The 22,920-nt window shown below is 38.4% G+C and overlaps 1 protein-coding gene across 1 annotated transcript in view; it reads left to right on the top strand.

Annotated features, from left to right (window-relative positions):
- The first annotated feature begins 791 nt into the window (after positions 1-791).
- ARHGAP24 (Rho GTPase activating protein 24) overlaps positions 792-22,920 on the top strand; it is a 511,224-nt gene continuing 489,095 nt past the window's right edge. Inside the window, exon 1 of the mRNA XM_004285424.3 lies at positions 792-1,193. The gene's annotated coding sequence lies outside the window, so the exon portion shown is untranslated. The remainder of the gene's footprint in view (positions 1,194-22,920) is intronic.

Below are 22,920 nucleotides of genomic sequence, written 5' to 3'. Positions count from 1 at the left end.
TGATTTTTAAATAATCTAAAGCAGAGACCTTTATAAAATTTTTTGAATAATTGAGTTGGCATTCCAGGTAACCAGTACTGTAATATCTAGATTTGAAATTGACATTTTTGGTAGTGGGAGGAGAGGGGGGCTGCATCAGCAAAATGTTTACTACTCTGTCCTCTTTCTTTCATACTGTGTAATTTTGAGAGCTCTTAAACCATGATAAGGAAGTAATTATGCTTCGAATTCCTCTAAAGATCTAACTAAAGGGCATCCATCTAAATAAACATTTCTAGGAATACAGGTTTAATGACCCAGGTAATTCTGATTGGAGAAATAAGATTTTACATAAATAGCTGAGGGAAGCAAGTAAAACCTTGTGTGTGTGTGGGGGGGGGGGGGTGGTCAAAGAAATGCAGAGTTTCTAGGGGGTAGGAGACATGGTTTCTCCATTCTTTTCCACACCCACAGCCCCAGATCTGTGATCAATGTGTGTCTATGATGTACATGAAATAAAACGAAATAAAACGAGTGATGCCAGCTGCGGGGAGACCGAGGCAGGGCTCTGCCTGGCCGTTGGGGAGCCAGGCGCCCGGCAGTCACTCAGGCTCTGAGATAAACGAGCAGTGAGGCGCTGGGCGAGGACAGGGCTCCTCCCGGCCTCCCCAGTAGTGCGGCTCGAATCTTCTGAAGCTGCCAGTTGCCAAATGAAATCTGAAACCCAGGGCTGCGTCTGAGGGTTGGCCCGGCTCAGTTGTTCCAGCCTCTTGTACTGTACGTTTACACATTCACACACAGTCACTCTTTCTAACTTCTGGGACTCTTCTTTGCGCAACTGCTAGGATTTCTCAAGTGCATGTGGCAACTCAGTCCAGCTCCGGGTGGAAACCGGCGGGGCTTCGGAGGGTCTCGAAGGCCAGGGGAGCTGTCAAGGCTGCAGCGGGGACCGGGGAGGATCGAGGCACAGGCGGCTGGGGGGAAAACACCCACAATTTCCACCCCAGCCGCAGCTCCTTCTGCCGCCGCGTATTTCTTCCAAAACTACAGCTGCGGAGCTACCAAGTGCATGGGGCACAACACTTCCCCTTATTGTGGGAAGTAAGGAGGCTGCTCTCCCCCTTTTTTCTTTTCCTTTTTTCCCCCGGCTTGTCCTGGGGGCCTTTTTCTCCGGAGCAGTCGCCGTCCCCCGTCTGTCGTGCGCTCCGAGGAGGGTAGGTGACGCCGCGGGGTGTGTGTGTGGGGGGTGTGCTCCGGCGCCACCGCGGGAGGCTGGGACGCGGCCTCGCCTGCGCGTGGGGGCTGCGGGCACAGCTGCCTGCGACAGGGGCGGGGGCTGCAGGGGGCGAGGGGGGATCGCAGGAATCCCGTGCTGGTGCAGTGTGTGTGTGTGTGTGTGTGTGTGTGCATACGCGCGTGTGTAGATGATGGGAAACAATGCTCCTTTATTATTTTTAAATGGATAAAAACAACGCAAGCTGGTGGTTCGCGCTTCTAGGCTTAAAAATAGAGGGGATTGAAAACTCTGTGCAGTACACTTCCCTTAGTATCTATCCTCCCTTTCCCCGCTGCTTGTTTCTGCTGGTGTCTTATATCAGTATTATAAGAGTTTGCTAGATAACAGGCATACAGAGGTATGTTTTAATAACAGCACTTTCATTGTAAACAAAGCGTTAGGGAATCTTTGGTGAATTTTAAGCCACCCAAAAGATTTTGTTTAGATTTTTTAAAGAGTAACTTTTCGAGGAGGTATCCAACCTCTTTTGAAGATAAATATGTAATATGTTCTAATTTAAAAAATACTTCTCATTTTAAAAATGTTTATTGTACAAGTCCCCAAGTAGAAAGGGGGAGAATATTACTCTGGATTCCTTAGAGATGTTAGGTTTTCAATACCAGTTAGTAATAGGGAGCCCAGACTCCCTTGTAGTCTATGCATATATTAATTCATTTAAAATATCATTTCCAAGCTATTTCTGCATCCCTCATAGTTTATATTAAATTACTCTTTTATTTTTTAAACATAGCAAGACATTATTATTTCACCTCTTTCTAAAATGAGGAAAAAAATAAATCATGCTGGGTATTTGAAATATAAAAATTGTAAAGTGTCTGCTTATCCATAAGCAAAACAATATGTGTTGCTGTGTCTGCTAAGTAGGACAAATCAATTGAAACCCAGCAATACTTAACAGTAGAGGTAAGAGCTTTACTCAATTACTGAGAAGATGGACAGACAGATTAAATACAAACAAGCTGTCCCCTGATTCTAATTAGAACTCAAAACCAACCCTTAAGGGCAAGAATGGATGTTGGTATTAAGCTAGGCATCATAAAACATAAAACACACAGAATTAGTATATTAGAAAAAGCCAGAAAACAAATATAAAGCCCACGTTAGACTTGTTAAGATCTCACTCTCCCTTTTAAATTTCTTAATACTTCCTCTTCTCTGGGGATAGTTCAACCTCTAAGAGAGCCCAATGATACAATTCCCCTTTTTGTCTTCCCTGAGTGCCTGACCTTCAGGTAGCAAGTCGAGAAATCTGTTCTCTTTAGAGCCATTACTGAGTTGTCAGAGAATTCACCTTAGACATCTTGGAGGACTGATATATTGACAAAACCTTAAAATAAATAAAATCCTCCTTCCATTCGGAGGAGGTATGTTCTTGGTGGAAGACCTTTAAGTGGGAATAAGGGAAAACTTGTGAACTTTTTCAGATCTGGAATTTAGTTTGAGGTGTATGTAAGGAATACACAACTAGAGTGATAAAAGGAAGGAGAATCTGTAATCCTTTCTACATGTGAAAGGCTGTTGAAACTCAGTCTGTCCTTGGCTTTCAACTGTGTTATTTGGTTTTATTACTTAATCTCAGGGGCTTGGTTTTGAGAGGAGGATGGTTTATCAGTTATGTTCTTCTGGGCTGTATATACAGTGAATCTGAACAATTTTGAAAATAAAGACTTGAGTAAGTGGGGAAGAATTGCGTTCTCAAGAAAAATAATCACTGCAGAACAAATAGCAATGTACCCTTCCAGACAAGAGTATAGATTTAAGTGTAAAAGTGGGAAGGAAGTGTTCTGGACTGAAATTTTCAGTGAAATCCTTTCAGGTTTTGCTCAGGATAGCAATGGCCAAAGCTCTGAAAACTTTCATCCTTATGGTTTTATTTACTGTGTGATCTTGGGCTCTCTAGGGTGAGGGTGTGGGTTTAGGGAAGCAGGGGTGTGGTGGGGCAGGAAGGGCAAGGAATGTGCAGCAGGTGGTACTGAGTAGTTTGAGTCTGTTTATTTTGCTGTCTTGGTCAAAGCCTAGTTGTTGTTTACCAACAGTGCCCTGAATAGTTTTGCTGTGACCTACTGGCCCATTGACGTGTGTTTTCTCTCTGGCTCTGTCAGTGTCCAGGTTGGTTTCTCAAGGCTGAAAGTAGGTGGTGCCACTGCAAAGTCAGGCCATGCATTTGGTTACTGTTCTTAGCGTTTGCAGTGCTGTAGGACCGTCTTTGTTACCTGTGCTTATTCTCCTGTGTTTTTTCTGGCCAGTGTTGAAGAGTTCTTTTCCCATGAGTTGAGCTTATGTAATGCTGATTCCTTCTTTCTGCCTTGTTTCAACGTTTGGTAAAGCCGAATGCCTTGGAAAGATAAGATGGGGGAGGTGGATAGAGCCCCAGCTTGGAGCCCAGTAAGGAAGGACAGCCACCCAATTGGTCATACATGAGTGTGGAGAAGCTTGATGATAATGAGAACCTGAGGTATCCATTCTATCTTGATCACACTTTACTGAGGAAAAAGCAGAAGAGATTTAAAATAAAAAGATGCCTGTTTACACTTAGACTTGTGGTTAAAGGATTAATATTTCTCCCAGATGGAGAAAGGTATTTAAAATTAAAGTCGCAAATAGGCAACTTAGTCATGAAGTTAATGCTCTTCATGTGCAGAGTTGGAACTTCATATTGAGTCTTGCAATGGTAACCCACCTGTCTTTGCTATATGAACTCAAACTTTACAAGATTATGATGGTTTCAGCAGCTAAGTAAAAGCACATTTGGAAGTGGAGGGATTATTGTGATGAAGACTCAAAGAGTGTTCAGTTTTCAGAGGTTACTATGTACATGTGTGCTTTTAAGCAGCATCTCCATTCTACTGTGGCATTGTCACAATTAATCTTTATAAAGTGCAGATCTAATTGTATAAGTCCCTTGTTCTAAAACCTTTGATACATCCCAAAGATCTATAAAAGTAACTTTAAACGCTTTAGTATAGCAACTAAAAGCTCTTCAAAGCCCTTCATTTTTAGTTTTGTCTTCCTACACAAAGGCTTCTCACTCTTCATACTTCTGATTTCTTGCTCCTGGGTTTCATTCTCCTGGAATGCCCTCTGCCTGGAAAGCCCCTCTTGATTATTGGTGGTTCACTTCAAGTGGAACTTCCTTTGGAAGACTTACCTAATTCTGTGCAGGAAGAATTAATCATTTCATCTTATCTGCTTCCATGATGTTTTAAACATACTGTGAATAATTATTTTTATGCAACCCAACCCACTACAGTGAGTTCCTTAATGAGTGTATTGGTGGTGAGGGAACCACCTGCATCTAGTGCTTAGCACAGTGTCTGAAACATAGTCGGCATCTGTTAATGTTTCCTAAGTGAATGAGCAAGCAAAGTTATGAATGAGAAAAGGCAGTGGTGGACTCCAATTTATGCAGGTAGTTATTTCCCCAAAGTTCATTTCAAAAATGTCTATTTGGACTCACGGTTCACTTTCCAAAAGTGACAGTGCTCCCAAACATAATTCACTTTCCAGACCAGCCCACACAAGCCTATTTAATTCCTAGAATAGATGAAATTTTGTGCTTTTGCTATTCTAAAGTAAAAGCAAAACAAAAGAAAATCTAGTGTGGAACCATTTTTCCTTTTTGAAATTACAAAATACACTTGAGTTTAAAGAGAGTAGAAACAGTTAGAATAGGTATACATCTTCCACAATTGTTTTTTATATTATACTGTAAAATCTGTAATCTGCCAGATCCCAGTGGGAGGTCCTGGATTTAGCTGTGAGGATTAATAATGGATTCTGTTGCCTGTGAAATGGGCAATAATCTTAATTAATAAAACAAAATAGAAATACTAATTTTGGCTATTTAATAATTATCTTGAGTGCTAGTGCTTGAGGGAATCAGATTTAACTAAAGGGGAATGTGGAGGTGGAAGAAGAGGAGGAAATTTGGAAGGGAACCTACTTTCGTTTTACTGACTCTTTTTTACTATATTGGTTTTGTTTTCATCTCATTTGAGCGTTTACGCTCAAAGTTGCTTCTTGAAAAAAAATTGTTTTTCTCTGCAGTTATTGCTGCTGCCTAACCTGTAGAAGGGAGGTGAGGGTTACACTCCCTTTGAGCCAAAATACAAATGGGCTTATTTCATTTTCAAGGCGGTGATACTTTTGTCACTTGCATAACTGCCGTTTAGCATGTGGATAATTTGTCAATAAAGAATGCATAATACTTGTGTTTTGGGCACTACCCAGGGACCATATATAGTTCAGTTTCCTCAAGTTCCTCTTTATATAGTACGTCTGAGAAGACTGGAAAAGCAACCATTGATATTTAAGAGTAATAGTCTACTCAGCTTTCTAAATCTTCCATGTTCTCTATTTTTATCAGATTATATGACTGGAAATTTAACTATCCTAATCATATTATAACTCCTTTTTGTTACATTGTCTTCATTCACTATGCTTTAATATAATACTTTTTATTTTTTACTGGGAGTCAATAGAAAAGAGATGGGCTCCATGGAAAACATCTTGGCACTTTTTGTTATGTATTTCAATATTCCTTATATAAAGATCTCTATAAATTCATCTTTGCCTTTAACCTTTTTAAAAGTGTGTCTCGGGCTTCCCTGGTGGTGCAGTGGTTGAGAGTCCTCCTGCCGATGCAGGGGACACGGGTTCGTGCCCTGGTCCGGGAAGATCCCACATGCCGCGGGGCAGCTAGGCCCGTGAGCCATGGCCGCTGAGCCTGCGCGTCCGCAGCCTGTGCTCCGCAACGGGAGAGGCTACAACAGTGAGAGGCCCGCAAAAAAGTGTGTCTCTTCTGATTAACTAGTGTTGTTTCTTTTCTTAGAAGAAAAGAGGCTAAAAATCACCATGTTTCTCATTTTGGCTTGTCACCCAAGAAACTCAGAACTAAATTTAATGCGCAGTTGTACCCTTGTTGAGGTTTTCTAATGACATGGTTTGCGTCCTTTTAGCCTTACTTTAATGCACTTAACATACCCCTACCTTTTAACTAAGTTAAAAGTTAACTCAAATCCATTATGGAAATAGGCTGAATTACCTCCATTTTTTTTTCTTTACTTTTTTAAGACATGTAGTTAAATACTTATAAAATTCTATTTTCTAGCTTTAGTATTCCAGAGCCAATAATTTTTCCAGATTATTTTTTTGTGGTTCCTTGAAACATTCTAGGTACTGATTTTATACTCCCTGATAGATAAAATGGCCTTGCCTCAAATTTACATTTCTTGAAAACCTTAGGAAGAAAATCATATCCGAGTAATTTTGAAAGTAGTTACTTAAGACCAAACATGTGAGTTCTTTTCAATATGCATATCATAAACGTATAGAAGAGTGCCCTCAGGAATATCTCTGAGAAGCAGAAGAGAAAACTTTCCTTTTCCTACAAATGAAATCTATCAGTAAATTGAGGCTAAAGTCATAATTAGGATCTGTAATTAGGGCTGTATTCTGCCCATCAAATTGAGTCCTCAGAAAAGATAGTAATTTTTCAAATTTCCTGAGGGGAAATAACTCTCATTTTGTCCTGAGTTTTTCTCTCTCTTTAAGTCACATAGACTTTCATAATAATAAGCACTCTAATGAATTAAGTACCTACTGGGTATTGGGTTGGCCAAAAAGTTCGTTCGGGTCGTAATGTCTTACGGAAAAACCCGAACGAACTTTTTGGCCAGCCCATACCAAGCACTCCATGAGATTTTTTTTAACACATGCTACTTCTAATTCTATAAATAGTTGGAAATAATTAATAATTCTAGAAGTAAACCATATTATATCTAATTAAGGTATATTATTCCCACTGTATAAGGAAGTTTAGGCTCAAAGAGGTAAAACTTACTCAAGATATTATAGTTAATAAGGCATATGGAGTTGAGAAAAACAAATCTATCTGAATCCAAATACCCTGTTATTTCTAATATGTCACCTCCTCTCAGTGCTCTTCTCTTCAGTATTAATTTTAGAATGATAATCTGTGTTTCAATGAGTCTGACATATAGTATAGACCCTGGTCCCAATATGGCCTCCAGGAACTGGCCTTGAAGTTCTCCTGCAGGTCTTTTAGATGACATTCTGGTGCCAGTAAGTTGAGGTCCCTGGGATGGATTACCACCATTAGGGTTCTCTCATGAGAAAAGAAGCTCCCTCTACTATAGGCTGGTAACTGAATCAATCTATAGTGATTGGCTTGACCAGGCTTTATTTCTGGTGAGAGGTGAACAGCAAAGATATGGTCCATGAAACTACAATGATCTATACTTATTGTTTAATTCCCAGACGTTTGCCCCAAGTACAAGTAATTTATTTGTGAAATGATCCCAGGAAACCCCAGGTAAGGGGTGGGCTTCTTTTTTTTAGGCAAAACGGCTTATGAGAAGTTTTATATGTCAGTACTTTTAATATTGGGTGCATCAAATTATAGTAAAAAGATGACTATAAAGATGCAGCCCTTTTATTTTCATGAACAGTGCACTGTATTACAGTAAACCAAGTTTATATCCACCATTAAGTGTGCCACAGGAACACTGTGAGCAACAGTTGGAGGTGGCAGAGAGAGAAGGGGCAGGTGGTCCTAGAGCTGAGGACTAGAGACCCAACTCAAAAAGCTGAAATAAATAAATAAATAAATAAATATTTTTTTCTTTATTTTTTTTTCCCCAGGAACCTCCATACTGTTTTCCATAGTGGCTTTACCAACTTACATTCTCACCAACAGTGTACTAGGGTTCCCTTTTCTCCATATCCTCACCAACATTTATTATTTGTTATTTTTTTGATGATAGCCATTCTGACCGATGTGAGGTGATATCTCATTATGGTTTTGATTTGCATTTCCCTGATGATTAGTGATGTTCAGCATCTTTTCATGTGCCTGTTGGCAATCTGAATGTCTTCTTTGGAAAAATGTTTATTTAGGTCTTCTGCTCATTTAATCATTTTATCATTTTTTATATTGAGTTGTATGAGCTCTTTGTATACCTGGGTATGTATCTGAAGAAAATAAAAACATTAATACGAAAAGATATATGTACCACGATGTTCATAGCAGCATTATTTACAATAGTCAAGATATGGAAGCAACCTAGGTGTCCATCAACAGATGAATGGATAAAGAAGATGTGGAGTATATACACAATGGAATATTATATAACCACTAATAAAGAATGAGATTTTGCCATTTGCAACAACATGAATAGACCTGGAGGGTATTTTGCTTACTGAAGTAAGTCAGACAGAGAAAGACAAATACTGTATGTTTTCACTTATATGTGGAATCTAAACAAATAAAACAAATGAAAGAATATAACAAAACAGAAACAGACTCAAAGAGAACAAACTAGTGTTTACCACTGGGGGAGCAGGAGTGGGGACAGATAGGGGAAGAGGATCAAGAGGTACAAACTACTAGATATAAAATAAGATATGAGGATGCAATGTACAGCATGGTGAATATAGCCAATATTTTATAATAACTTTAAATGGAGTATAATCTATGAAAATATTGAGTTCACTATGTTGTAAACCTGAAACTAATATAACATCATAAATTGACTATACCTCAATTAAAAAATAAGAAAAGAAAAAGCTAAAATATAGAAGGAAAGGATTATTTCTCTGGGGGTAGCAACCGAGAAGGGGAGAAAAGTGGAGTTAGTGGTGGCAGTACTCACTGGGCACACAGAAATGAAATGGGCAATAGGGAAAGTAATTTCAAAGCTAATCTTTCTCAAGAAAGGAGCATTTATCATAGAAACTGTTGGAGTGCATCTCAGCCCTATCTGTAAAGATACCTAGAGAAAAAAGTTCTCCAGCCTCCTTGAAGTGTCATCTTTGATTGTTTTATTGTGTTGTGAATATCTGGTTTTAAATTTTCTTATGTGAAGAAACTTCTAGCAAGAAAAGATGAGCTAGGGGAGTCAAAGGAGCCTGATGTTATCTTGTTGCACCTAATTACATAAAACTAGGATTTAGCCACATGAGTACCAACTACAGAATTCCATTTTGGTTTTTGTATCCCATTATGGTTTAATTGTTACTATGAAATGGTCAAGGGCACTGCCAACAATTTTATACAAAGACATCTATGGGTATACAGAAGGACTAGCCCTCTCACATTTGTCATTTGCTGATTAGAGATTTCATACTTTGGTAACAACTCACACTTTCATCATGGAATAACTTTTCTGTGTCTATGGGGTTAGGCTCAAGTTGGGAGGTTCTGTGGGGAGGCTTGAATTTTGGTGCCTAGAAACAGGTGGAGATTACCAAGGAATTATCTGGGTGAGGAGCCCTGAGAACTCCCGCACAACAGATGGAGCTGCTGGAGGAGGATGGGTGGGAGAAGGGGAGAAGCAAGGTCACAGGATAATTGTCAGAAGCCAAGGAATCAGGAGAAAAGGCAAATTCGGAGATAGTACTGGAAACTAGAAGGCAAGGGAAGTGAGACATTGTATGATGTGACAAATAAGAGTCAGTTTCTGTGTCTAACAATAGGTAACAATTATTGAAGCCTTACTATGTGCTAGTTATGCCAAACTCCTGTCCTGGGTTATCTCCTTTAATCCTCGAGCTCCCACATCAGTAGGACCTATTATCATCTCTCTTTTATAGATGGGAAAACGGAAACTTGGGGAGTCAGTAACTTACCGAAGTCACACAGCCACTAAGTGGTAGATCTGGGATTCAAAAGTAAAATATCTTACTGTGAGATATTATGCCTTACTTTATCATTATACTCAGGAATTAGACCTATGTTCCAACCTGGCTCTGATACACACAAGCCCTGTGACCTGGGGCAAATTGTATTAACCTCCTTGAACCACAGATTTCCTCTCTGTGAAAATGGGCATTTAATAATACCTAGTCCATAGTATTGTTATGGTTTTTGTTTTTTGTTTTTTTTTGTTTTGTTTTGTTTTTGCGGTACGAGGGCCTCTCACTGTTGTAGCCTCTCCCGTTGCGGAGCACAGGCTCCAGACGCGCAGGCTCAGCGGCCATGGCCCACGGGCCCAGCCGCTCCGCAGTATGTGGGATCTTCCCGGACCAGGGCACGAACCTGTGTCCCCTGCATCGCCAGGCGGACTCTCAACCACTGCGCCACCAGGGAAGCCCTTGTTATGGGTTTTTAATTTATGAAGTGAGCGTGCAAAGAGACTTGAAGGCTATCTAGCATCTGGTAAGTGTCAATACATGTCAACAGTTATTATTAAATTAAATGATGAACATGGGTTTCCTGAGCAGTATTTTTCAAACTATAGGTCTTGCTCTATCAGTGGTCATAAAATCAAATCAGTGGTTCATGACCACTGTTTCCTTTTAAATGAAAAGGGATAGAACAGGATGGAATGGAATAGAAAAAAATCAGTGTTCGTTATATATAGTAAAAGTAAGAATTGTTTCATGTTTTAACTTCCTTTTTTTAATTTTAGTGTGTGTGTATGCACCTCACACTGGGTAAAAACGAAAAATGTGCTTCTTATTATTGATAACTGTCAAAATAAAGTATTTTTAAAATCCTTTAGAGTAGCAGTTCAGAGTGTGGTCCCAAGACCAGCAGCATCAATTTCACCTGGGAACTTGTTAGAAATGCAAATTACTGAGACCCACCTGGGCCCAGCCATTTGAGTTTTTAACAAGGCCTCCAGGTAATTAAGGACCGTTACCTATTCAAAAATGGCACTTGGAAATCATGATAAAATTAGGTAAGGGTATATCTAAATGACTTGAGTGGTTAAAAGTATATGTTGTCTTACATTGACTAAAGATGTTAATTCTCCACAAAATGCTGTTTTGTGTCATGTGACTTTAGTTTTGTGTAGTCTTCTCTCCTATTTTTTCTATGCTGCCTGCTCATGGTGCAGGTGCGTGAATCCCACGGAAGTCAATTACTTTATATCTAGAAGGACATTGAGTAGTTAGATCCTGTACTTTCTTCTAGAACTACAAGATAAAAGTTTAACATTCTTTGTGAGTAGCCCAGAGCCCTGAATATCTAAGTTGTGTTCAATTTGAAACATTTTAATGATAATAGTCCAGATGCCTGAACAGCTGTAAAACTGGGAATTAGGAACTCATAAAAACCTGCATTCAGTATTTTACTAATTGAGATATTTATTTTGAAAAGCACATGCAGACGAGAGATTGGCAGTCTACTGATAGTTAATGCAACACTAATACTGATGGTAAACACCAAAAAAAACATTTTGGGGAAAAACGGAAGCCATAAATTTCTATACTGGGTTGTTTTTTCCCATTAGTGAAAACAATGAATGTTTTTAAGATATTTAGGGACTGTATGCCATTACTTTAAAGAGAGAGCAGGCAATATTGCATTGACTAGCCTTTGTTCATTATTGTGTTTTACTGTTGTATTTCGTTTTTGGTCGGAGGGTGTATTTAAGACTTAAAACAATTCTGTTTGAAAATACAGCATCCAGATTCACTAGAAAAGACTTGAGGACTTTTCCATTTTTTTTTTTTTTAAAGAGTATTACCTTGGATTTTTAAAAAAACAGTATTTCAATAGGTACATATTAACTTTTCTAAAAGTAAGTTCTTAGTGGTGTGTGAAAATATTATTCAGGACAGAATTGTCAGAAAAAAAAGAGTTTCAGGCGTAAGAAAGTCAACCTTCTGGTTCACCACAGGTAAAATTTTATATATACATATTTTTTGCGGTACGCGGGCCTCTCACTGTTGTAGCCTCTCCCGTTGCGGAGCACAGGCTCCGGACGCGCAGTCTCAGCGGCCGTGGCTCACGGGCCCAGCCGCTCCGCGGCATGTGGGATCTTCCCGGACTGGGGCACGAACCCGTGCTCTCAACCACTGTGCCACCAGGGAAGCCCAAAATTTTATATTTAAACAATGGCTGGAGAGATGTTTCGAAAGATCCTTCTTTACTTTGTAACCTATGGATGGGGAAGAGTGGAAGGGAAAGGAAGTAGGAGGTGGGCTCTGATCCTGCTTCTGGTATTAATTAGCATCTGTGAACTCAGGCAAATCATTTCGTTTTTCTGGACTTTAGTCTCCTTATCTATAAAATAAAGGTGCTCGAGTTAATACTTTCTAAGATTGTTCCAGCTTTGAAAAAGTCTCTGTGGCTAAATAGTAGTGTTCCTTTTGAACAATTTTGATAAGAATGTGGCTATGTGTGTAATTGACAGGGCTCTGAAATTTGGATGTTTGACTTTATAGAGGAGTGAGGATCTGGAAGTCTGTAGATTACATGATAAAGTTTAGCCTGACCTTTCCTTGTGCCAATGGGCTAGTTTTCATCAGCTGTGGGTTTGGGGTCATGGGTGATGCCATTCACTAAGAGGCTTTTGAAAATGCATGAGAGTATTTTGGTCATAACAGTGATTGGGTGAAGCTACTGGCAGGCAGTCAGTGCCCAGGGGTCAAGAATGCCCTATGTCTTGCAATGTGTGTGACAGTCCCTCACTACAAAGAATTTTCTTTCCCCAAATGCCAAAAACATGTCCATTGCAAACCAGCAAATAAAGTTAAAAGATTGAGTTTTAACGCCATATTTTATAAAGTCATCTGGGAAATGAAGTCATCATATACTTTCTGCTGTTTCAGTAACACAAATGCAAACACTATCTATTCTTAGATGACAACTGGTGTTTATGGTGCATGGGGGAGAACAGCCTCCAGCTCTCTGCACTATATATTGACTATGCAGTAAGAAAAGCAGCAAAATCTCAGCTCTGTTAGTACAGGGTGCAAATATAACTTGAAGGCATACTAGGAATAGTCCTTTTGAGTATGAAATTACTAGTTTCCGCATGACAGCCATATTTTTATGGCTTACAGAAGTTGCCATTCAATGGAACGAGACATTTCTTGTGTTCAAATAGTGCCTTGATGAAGGCATTCGATACACAGATTTAATTCTCTATGATAAGAAATATCACTTGCTTAACAGCTTTATACATGATGGTGAATGACATGAATACTTCCTGTTTCTCCTCTGGCCTCCTTCTGCACTGGGTTGGCCTTGTATATTCTGGGTCAGATTAAGGATAGAGCCCATTCAGCAAGAGTGCCTCATCCAGGGCCTTCTCAAGAACCCTGGTAATGTTTTCAAATTTGACATAAACTTTGCTTTGGAATCATTTAAATCACAGGATCATTTTCTTAAAATGCTTTTCTCTCTTCCATCTTCCTTCTTGTGTTTGTCAAGTCCTTGGTTTATTAATGTGTATGTTTTTAAACTACTGCTTATTTTCAGCTCTCAGATACTGTGAGGATAAAAGGTGTTTTATGGGTAAAACTGTTGTCTAGCAAATCAAAGCCAACTTGGTATTTTCCAGGAGTGAAAGGGAACCCCTGCTTCTTGCTTCTTTGGTGAGTTTGGGCCTTAATACCTCTGCAGGAGAAGGGGGAAAGGGAGGTGAAATTGAAATGTGTAACTTTTCCTATAAATTTGGTAAAAATTTAGATTTCAAGATACGATTGAAATTACAGAATTAAAAAAAAATTTCTTTTGGGTAGTCTTTCATGTTAATTATCTATACTGGGCCTCCACAATGAACAAATTATAAATTACATGCTACATTCCTCTTAGAATGAATTCATTGGACATTGGGACAAAAGCCCACTTAGAAAATAGCTATAACCATCTTATCGCAATCTTTTAATACGGGAAATGTGTCCAAATGATCTAGGTGATTTGCCCCAGAATACTGAGTCAGGAAAAGGCAAACCAGACTCTTGATTTTTTGTTTTTCTACCCCACTGTCCCATTTTTCAGAGGTCTTTCTCACTGTGAGTTCCCTGAGACAATTAAACACAAATGCTAGCCTATGGCATCCACTGCATATAATGAATTACCTCCTCTGCTGTGCAACTAGAAGGGTACTAGTTAAGTACCATCTGGCAAAACTGTGAAAAGAGTCACTCATGATTTTCTGTGTTCTATCGATTAGGTGAGGAATTATGGCTGAGAAAAGAGCAAGTGAATCTGTAACGTTTTAAAAAGCATTCTTACTGAGTCCAGAGTAACCCTAAAGGCAGCTGAAAAATTACCATATTAAAATCAAGGTGTAATACATTCTGTTTTGGTAATACATTTTTAATCTAATTCCTTGTAATAATATTAATGATACTGAATCCATTTAATATGAATATTCTCAATACACTGTAGATTTTCATTCAGTTCAGTCTTCAAACCACACTATAATTGTACACTGTTCTCTTATTTTATGTTTTCATATTCCTGAAAAACAAAGAAACAAGCCTGATGGTATATTACCAGCTAAGAGATTTCATGCAGAAAACAAAAACAAAAATTAAAAAAAACACAACAGGTTAATCTCCTTAAGCACTGCCTTGACAGGCCAAATAATCGTTGAAGGTGAGTGAGAGAATGGAGGAGGGGGAAAAAGAGGCTTTGGCCAATGGTAACTGCTGTGTAACGCTGAGAAACAGGGAGAGTTCTTTTTGTGCAGTGCTTTTATTCTCTCTCTATTTGCGGTCCCATCCTCTACTGTTTAATTTGTGGAACATTCCAGGGAGTATCCTTAGCTTCCCTGACATGAGGCTGGGACTGGAGCTTGAAGGCTCTGAGGGAGTCCTTTCGGAAACACGGGAGGACGAATAGAGCCTGTGCCATGCGGCGCATAGCTCAGCTGGTTGAGAGGGACTCCTCCTCGGAACAAGGTGAGACCTTTGTGCCACTGAGCTGTGGGATGCCAGATCACGTGGCTCCGGGCACCTTTGCAGGCAGTTCTGAAAAGTGTATGCTGCTATCTCAGAAAAGTGGGGTTACTTCGATGTCACAAAAGAGAAAATACTAAATGCTTAGTCTTCCTTCAGACGTTTGCAGGCAGCTCAATGGTGTCACTTTGGGACTCGGCTTCTAATATTTTTATTTTCAAGCAAGAATAGGATACTAGTAGCTTTATGAGGGTTAGTCCTTATTTGTTTAGCAAATCACACTGAGCAAATGCATAGCAATAATAATAGTGGCCTATATTTTTATTGCTGTTTTCTGTTTGTTTGAAGTAATAAATATTTTCTTAATGTCTTAGAAAGAGCCATTAAGGAAATAAACTTATATTGAACTGTTTTATGGAAATGCCAAGCAACTTGTGTATGATATCATTTATGAGCTTTATTATTAATGTGAAATGCTAAAATAACTCAGAAAGAATAATATGTAAAGGTCATATTACCATGAGCCTGGAGGGGGTGGAGGTGGAAGGGAGGTGGAGAGAAAGAGAGAGAGAGAGAGAGGGAGGGAGAGGGGAGAGAATTAATAAATACATGTGTGATGTTAAGGTGGAAAGTGCTGAAATTGCTGGTGATATTTCCTAGGACCATGGGATGTGCTGAGTTACAGCTGGTGCTGCTGTTGGTAAATACTGTCAGGGAACAGATCCTGTGACTGCTTAAGAGATTTGAGATTGATTCCTGATACCGATGTTGAGCCATAAATTGTAACCAGAATAATTAGGACTGTGTTTACAGACTTGAGGGCAGGCAGCAAAGGCCTCTGGTAACTTGTTATTTCCAAAGGACCAGGTTAAATTTTTATCTTAAATCTGAGCTTTGATTTGAAACAAAGGTATTAGCTGATTTTTTCTTGAGTTGGTAGTTCCTTTACCTTGCAATTTCCTGTTATTCCATTGTTAAGTTCCCAGAGAATTCTCTCTAGAGTAAGTTCACACAGGAACCCGTCTACCTGCCTGCTTTCTGAAATGCCCAATTTGGTGCTGTTATTGATGTTAATCAGAGGCAGAGAAGCACCTTTATTTTTTTGACAGCTAAGAACTGTAGTAAACAATTTAGCCATAGAATGTCTGTTTGGCAGCTTTTGGAAAGTTATTAACCTGGCAGCTCAGCTCTTATTAGACAAATGTATTGATGTACTTACCTCCGGAGGTCTATGAGGGTAGCAGTTTTCTTGTGGTAATAAGTGTTATTAACTAGTATTTGATAGCTTATTTGAAAAAATTTTTCAGAAAAGAACTTGAATGGCATGATATCATAAAAGCCTTCATTATTATATAATTTATTACTGAATTTTTCCCCATAGAGACCATCTGATATGATATTGAGTCTCAGATTTTCTAATCTTTCTCTTTTTAGTCCAACACAAGTGCTTCTTTCTGCAGACTCCAATATCCCTTTTATTAATAGATCTGTTTAGTTTAACACTTTTCTGATATTTAAGCACGGGTGACTTTTTTCACTTGGTATAATAAATAGTATGTAAATAAGTGGTATTTATAAGGGTTAGTACAAAATTTGGTATTCTGGGTTGATCAATTATCTTATTATCTTCTTTATTCTCTTCAAAGTTATGACTAAATCTGGCATGATATTAAATGTCTTGCAATTTATCACCCAAAAATAATGCTTTCTTAGACTAATTTTAACTTGATAACTTTTTCATAATTAATGACCATTTCTGGATTGTAATTGTTTATTTTTTAGTTCATTGATGGCTAGTATAGTAATTTCTTCCATTTAAAGTGAGCCTTTAAGAAAATAGCGGTTTTGTTCTCTTTCATTTCTTCTGCTAATTTTTGTGTGTGACTTTACATATCAGACTCAGAAATTATGACTATGAAAGTAGGTAATGGAAACTAGTCTCTTCTGCTAATTGTCACTTACTGTTCTGTGACTTTTTCACTTGTCCGTATTAAGTCAGCTAGGCTCTATTTCAGCTCAAGTGTTATCTAGAAATCACCAGGACTCCTGGAGTATGTTCACACCCACGTGGCTGTGTGAAAACCAGACTGAAGAGAGCGGTGATGCTGGGCAGAGGTCCAGAGAGGGGTTCAGAGTGAATTAGGTACTTATTGGGGTCTTGGAGCCAGTGTTTTTCATCTAGACTTTTGCCATGAATCTATACTTGCTTCCTCTTGGTTCAAGGAAGATGCTGGCTAGAATACATCGTCAACCAGGAGACCCCAGACTTTGTCCTATGATGACTGTTTCAGTGCCTCTGGATGCCTGTGATGCCATCTCAGAAGAATTAACCTTAAGTTCTCTTAGACTTAACTTTAAGTTCTCATAGCAGCAGTTTCAGCTGCTTCATGTTATGAATTCTAATGGATTTGAAACTGTATTGAGCAGGTGGCAGCTATGAGTCAGCCACCACATCAATGCCCGGGTCACTTCCATTCTAATTCAGAGTGGCAGGCCCTTTCCTCTTTGAAGTTCAGTGTTTTGCTTCTATCCTTTCTCTAACCACTTTCTTTCTTTACTCTTTCTTCCATTTTGATTCCCTTTAATTTGTTTCTTTCTTTGCTTTATCTCTTTATTACCCTAGAGCTTTGTCATATCAGTTTCCTATTTTCTTCCCATATTGTTTCTCATTATGATTGTTCATGGTATTTATCTGGCCCCCTATCTTCTTCAGTTACACATTTTTGGGGATGTACTGGATTGAGCATTGTTTCTGTTCAATTTGAATGAGTCCACGCACTAAATATTCCACTTTGTCCCAAAATACTTGAACAAATTGTTGTATACGTATTATTATTAACTCCTCCTTTCTCTTCCCACACCAAGAAAGGTTTCGTAGAAATGTAAAACCAGATAAGCAGCTGATGTGGCAAATATTACTTTGGTTCTTGGTTCAAAACACTCTGGATTTGAGAGTCAGTTCTGATACTCACTAGCAGTGGCAAGTCACTGCAAATATTTTGTAAAACAGGGGATAACGGTCAAATGAAATAACGTAGCTGAAAGCAGTTCATGGTGCAAATGTTAGCTTTGACATAATTTCAGACATATAAAATTTTGTAAAAGTAGCACAACGAATGCCATTTATCACCTTTTTCTAGATATTAGCATCTTAAAAATATCAGAACCAGGAAATTAACTTTGACATAATACTATTAACTAACCTATAGATGTACCACTGTATTGCACCACCAATGTCCTTTTTCTGGACCAGAATACAACAGGAATCACATATATATTTAGTTGTCATGTCTATTAGTCTCCTCCAATTTGGGACAGTTCCTCAATCTTTCTTTACCCTACATGATCCTGACACTTTTGAAGAGTAGTGACCAGTTATTTTGGAGTCCCTCAACTTGGGTTTTTCTGATGTTTTCTCATGATTAAATTCAGATTATGCATTTTTGACAAAAGTACTATAGAATGATGCTATGCTCTTCATATCAGGAAGCATGTGATGTCAAGATGTCTAATTACTAATGATGTTAACTTTGATTTCTCAATTGAGGTCTGCCAGGTTTTTCTGTTGTTAAGTTGCTAGTTTCCCTTTTTGTAATTAGTAAGCATCTTGTGGGGAGATACCTTGAGACTATGTAAATGACCAGGTTTTCATCCTACTTTCAACCACAAATTTTAGCATTCATTGACGATTCCTTATTGAAACAATTGTCACTGTGGTATTTTCCAAATGGTGATTCTCTATTTTATCATTTCTTCTACACCTTATTCAATTAATATGGACTCCTGGGTATTTGTTTCAATCTATGAGTTTTAATCCATTACAACTTGTATTTATTTTGTTGCTCAAATTGTCCAGATTTGGCCATTTGGCCAGTCTTCAAGTTGGCTCCTCTGTCCTTTCTTCATATTATCATCATTTTTAGAACACTTATTATTTTCTGCTACCACAAGATTCTCCAAGTTCATCTTATACTTTTTTCTGATCCAGCCTTTGGAACAGCCATTCAAGGAGTCCAGATTTCTTTTGTTGAAAAATGGTATTTAGAAACCAAGATCTAAGTGTTAGATGTGCTCATTGACAAAATAATGTATCTCCTTTCTCCTACAATATATTTACTTATTTCCTCAATCCATAAATACACATAAAATACTTCAGAATTGCTAATCCATATCTCTGTGAGAAACATATTTTCTAACTAGAGTACAATATTTGTGTAAAACTGTATTTTCTTTAGCTTTAGAGTCAAAACACTATGACCTACAACGAAAACTATGGAGATATTGTCTTGATTTGAATATTTACATACTTAAGCAAGTGACCTATAGATCAATGTGCTTTTTTAATAAACTAATTTGATACCTGCTTTGTTACCAACATGAGAAGGAAGCTTCATAATTCTGATACGTTTTCAGGCTGTTGTGGAATTTGGATAAGTATGCTGCTTACAATTAGGAAAATGTAAAACCCCATGGAAGCTGCATCTTATTCTATTGGAATATTTTAATTAATTTTTAAAGCTTTTGGTAGAATTTGGTTAGGAACTAGTATAAACAATAGTTTATTTATAGTATTGTTTCAAGCCTTTTTAACTCTCACTCTCATTGTTCTGGTTCTTTCATTATGTTCTCAACTCCACATTCCCTGATTCTTTAAGTTTTCATGAAGAACTGACTCAGCCTCTGCTTGTAAAGGTGGAGATTATGTACAATTTTGTAACCTCACTCTCCATTTCTAACATCACTGAAAATATTATGTCCTTCCTAACCAAGTCTTCGTAAGAGATATTCAAAGAGACAAGGAGAACTTTTTCTTTCACACAGACCTTTTGTTACTATAGGTATGTATCACAGCTTTCATTTGCTAGAAAAGTAAGAAGGCAACGAAACAAAACCCTAGACAAACAAACAACAGAAGTCCAGGGCATTTGGTCATATGTTAGTTAGACAAACCTTAAATGGCTGTGATACCACTGAATCCCAGTTAACACCTGCTCTTCAGGCTTCTCCCCCTCAGCCCCCAACCCTTTTAAAAAGCCCATTTAACTTTCGGTGGGATTTACAACACAAATAATATTCCTTTTCTAGTATTCATAGAAATGTTTGTTCCATTTTCTTTGAGGATGTGGCACATTTACATTTCCTCCATATGGAGTGGAACTGTCATCATCTGCACTTTAAATTCTCTCCTTTTTTTTGGAAACCACATATTATAGCAGCTCACAGTACACAGGTTCTGGGTTGATTACTCAGGTTCTTATCCTTACTCTATCACCTATGTGGTTCTTGGTCAAGGTACTTAATCTCTATTGGCTTTAGTTTCTTCTCTGAAATAAGAACAAAAAAGAGAGCTTTATGTGGTCGTCAAGTTTAAATGAGCTAAGAGATATACAGTGCTTAGAAGCATTCCTGGCACATAGCAAGCACTCAATAAATGTTATTGCTATTGTTGTTATTATTTGTGTACCTTGCCTCTCTTTGGGTCTCATCATACCTTCATTTTCTAGAAGCGTAGATATGTGGGTATTTAAGATATATATTATGTACAATAAAGAGAAGAAATAGCTATTTTGCATTACAAAGAGTCAAGACTAGACATTACATGAGGATGAAGCAAAAGAGGAAATGACTATTAAAGAGTAAATGATAATACTCTATGTTTTTACCATCTTAATCTCTTTAATATCGATTAGTCTCTGACATATGAAATAAATTAACAGAAAACAGTCTGTCTTATTGAGTACAATAAGACAAAATTTCATGAAAAGACCCAAGATAAGGAGTGACCTAAGCCAAAAATAGACACTCCAACCTGACAAATGATTTTGTCTTTCTGAAAGACAAGTCCTGCAAACTACAGAGTGTAATCTCTTTTTCTGCTTTGTTTCTGGGTTTCAGTGAAAAGGGAAGGGAGCTAGAAGGGGTCGGGGGAAGGATAGGAAATGCTAAAAAGAGGAGACTAGCCCAAATCAAGTAACAGGTACAGAAAATATTTATCGTTATTAATCAAGAATTAATATATATGAGGGCAAAGTGATTTCTTTTAGGATATCTATTTTTAATAGTGTGTTGGAATTTAGTGCCCTATAACATAATATGTGTCGCAAGCATTTCTGATGCCTAGATAGAGGTATGATAGTGAGCCAGTGTTTGGGTTTCTTTCCTTAGCTGTAATTTATGAGTGTCGGCATTATGTCTCTCGGTTAGAGAAAGAAAATTTTAATCTGTCACTACTACCACTTATTGTATATATGTTTGCATCTCATTTTGATTATATAGCTTCCAAACCCTGGGGAATGAATGAAGTAGTTAGACTACTGTTATTCTTGGTGTGAGATTTTAATCTTTTATCTTAAATAGCACAGTGAACTCTTTCTTTTAGTGACTGCATTTCCCACCATTAGTCACACTTAGTGGTTACAAAGTTCTGTTTACTTTTATACAAATGCTGACATTCTTGTAACTTCTTGGCTTATGAAGGTGCATGTTTAGAGTTACTGGGGGGCTTCCCTGGTGGTGAAGTGGTTAAGAATCCACCTGCCAATACAGGGGACACAGGTTAGAGCCCTGGTCCGGGAAGATCCCCCATGCAGCGGAACAACTAAGCCCATGCGCCACAACTACTGAGCCTGCGCTCTAGAGCCTGAGAGCCACAACTACTGAAGCCCGCGTGCCTAGAGCCCGTGCTCCGCAACAAGAGAAGCCACCACAATGAGAAGCCTATGCACCGCAACAAAGAGTAGCCCTCTCTCGCCACAACTAGAGAAAGTCCATGCTCAGCAACGAAGATGCAACACAGCCAAAAATAAAATAAATAAATAAAATAATTAATTAAAAAATATTAGAGTTACTGGGAACCATGTAAAGGAAGGTGTTTATTTACTGAGCTTTAGTAAGAGAGTCATTGATATGCTATTGTCATCCTTTGCAGAGATCTAGGAAAGCTTTCGGTTGCATGTGCCTTTCTGGTTTAGCAGTTGTAAAACAGTAACAGCTTGAGAGTATCACTATGTGGCAGGGCCAACAGCAGCAGAAATAGGTTCATTACAGTCACTGTTGATTTAAACATGGGAATCCTTGGTATGGTGGGAATGTTTATTTGTTTACTTTTCATAACCTAAAGTAAAGAACTCCTTCCTTGAAGAAGTCTATTTCCCCTCTGGCTTTTGAGAAAATTATAATCTTTTGCATGATTTACTGATCACCTTTTGATCACAAGTGTATGTCATGTCATTTTGGACATGTTTGAATCACAAGGATAAAGTTCAACAACTTATTAATAAAAATGGCCATGCAACAATGTGAAGACAAACATCCTTAAGCTCCAGGTTATATTTAGTTGTAATGATAAAAAAGCACAGCCTCAGGTGCTCCATGGTTTATAATTTGTGTCATATTTTCATGAGAGTTTTGTAAATTCCTAGCTATAAACATTAGCTTCCATAGTTTGGTTATAAGTTGAAAACCTTTTGGGAAATTGATACTACCCAAATGTTTTTGGTGAAAGTCTATCCTTCCTGAGAAGATCCTACCAAAAGAATATTGAGGGAGGAGTATGAACTTTATGGATAAAGAAAGAAGGAAGGAATTTTCTGAAGTTTACAAGTGAACAAGGAAGGAAAGAAGTCATTTCAGGCAGAGGGAAATCCATGTACAAAGAAACAATATTGTGATGAGAATATTAGGAGATGTTTGGTAAATGTCCATTTTAGGATGAATTTGGACACTACTGATAAAGAGGAAGGAATGGAGTCAAGAATTATGAAAAGGTTAGGGCTTCCCTGGTGGCACAGTGGTTGAGAGTCCGCCTGCCGATGCAGGGGACACGGGTTCGTGCCCCGGTCTGGGAAAATCCCACATGCCGCGGAGCGGCTGGGCGCGTGAGCCACGGACGTTGAGCCTGCGCGTCCAGAGCCTGTGCTCCTCAACGGGAGAGGCCACAACAGTGAGAGGCCCGGGTGGCGCAAAAAAAAAAAAAAAAAAAA

The sequence above is a fragment of the Orcinus orca genome, chromosome 4, assembly GCF_937001465.1.
Source record: "Orcinus orca chromosome 4, mOrcOrc1.1, whole genome shotgun sequence".
In the NCBI taxonomy this organism is placed as follows: Eukaryota; Metazoa; Chordata; class Mammalia; order Artiodactyla; family Delphinidae; genus Orcinus; species Orcinus orca.
The sequence above is the reverse complement of the archived record's forward strand: the minus strand, read 5'-3'. Positions and strand labels throughout refer to the sequence as shown.